Raw genomic sequence first — 1,717 nt, 5'->3', positions numbered from 1 at the left:
AACTGAAATAAACATCCAATTACATAAGTGACTGTACAGATCATTTGCACACACCTCAATAAACAATTGCATGCATTCTAAGGTTGGAGAAATGATGGTCTAGTCATCTACTTCTTGTGACGCTCCCGCCACTGCTCCGTGGCTCGATCCCTTGGTTGGGGCATGAACAAGACATTTTCTCATGTCAACGATCTGCCTGTACATCTCGTAGCTTGTATACGCGTCATTGGCCATGTACTTGACGTGTTCTTCATCCAGTCTCTCATGCCCAACACTGTGCCAGGTATCCTTGTCCTTCTTGCTCTCATCCTTCATCTTCATGTAGTAGGGGTCGATGATGGCCGAGGCGAGGTGAATCAGGGAGTTCAGTTTGTTCTTGGCACTGCCCCAGACCTTGTAGTGGTCCTGAATGTTGACAAGATTCGGGCATTTCAAGCCCGAAACCTTGAGCGCTTTTAGATCATTGGTGGTGTCCACCGCAACGAACTTGTAGTCGGAGCTGTTGATAAACCCGGAGAAACGCTCGCAAGGCCTTGTGGCCAGGTGGTAGTGGTAGACGATGACGTCATGTCGCACGCACAATTGGGCGACAGCAACCTTCTGATCATGCCCGACATGACCGATGGTGTACTCAAGGCCAAAGCCGACCACTTGGTACTTGTCCTCAGCAAGGAACTGCTCCATAGTTTGGATGGAGCTCTCCATCGACATCGGATCGTTCGTGTACACCACTGAGAGGGCCTTCCCCCTCACGTGGTTGTCCACTATGTGATGCATGGTGAACTACCCGCCGTTGTCGTTGTCGACCGCTGGGAGCGCCATTGGATCCACGGGGATCGCCATTGGAACCGCTGGATGTCCTCTTTGTATGTGTCGTCGTGGAGGTGCTTATCGTGTCGTGTGATGCGAGAGATGAAGGTAAATGGCTGCAGGAATAAATGGGGGCCAGGCGGCCTGGATTCTCGGCGCGTCCGCATGGCAGTTTTTGCATCGGGTAACTGCATTGTGAAGCCGCGCCCACTGCATGCACACGAACGTGCGTGATCGTGCCGGCCCCAAACACTGGCAGCGCGCGTGAAGGGACGAGGGCAGAGCACCCGGAGGGATGCGAGAGGGCAGAGCGCGCGTGGCGGGACGCGAGCAGAGCGCGCCACGGCCGCCTCGACCGCAAGCAACCACACGCATAGAGCAGTTGAACATGTAGGAAATGGTCGCCTAGAAACCGGCCGACACTTGCGTCGCAGCGTAGAGAGCGGCCGTGTGCTACTACCTCCGTCTTGGTCTATAGTCCCCTTTATATTATGTGTCATACTTTGCCCTCAAATTTAACCAACAAAATGTTAATGCATGTTATAAAAATTATATAATTGGAAACTATGTTCAAATACGAATCCAACTATATAATCTTTGGCGACATGCATTTGTATTTTATTAGTTAAATCCTACTTATAAACCAGGACAGGTGTATAGCAGGTAATTCAATCGCAAAAAAAATTTATTAACCGTATGTGTACGTGGCCTTTCGTCCTCCTCTCGCACGTCTTGTCACCCCACTACCGCAGATGGCTTACAACGCAAACTTGCGCAGCGCGCGGGAGTGTTCTTTTGGCCAAACGGTGGCGCCAATGAATCATCGATGAGCCATTCCCGCGCAACCTCGCGGGTTCCCATGCAAGCTTCCCGCCCGACTGGGTGAAATCCCCTAAAATCCCAATGC

The sequence above is a fragment of the Triticum dicoccoides genome, chromosome 1B, assembly GCF_002162155.2.
Source record: "Triticum dicoccoides isolate Atlit2015 ecotype Zavitan chromosome 1B, WEW_v2.0, whole genome shotgun sequence".
Classification (NCBI taxonomy): domain Eukaryota; kingdom Viridiplantae; phylum Streptophyta; class Magnoliopsida; order Poales; family Poaceae; genus Triticum; species Triticum dicoccoides.
The sequence above is the reverse complement of the archived record's forward strand: the minus strand, read 5'-3'. Positions refer to the sequence as shown.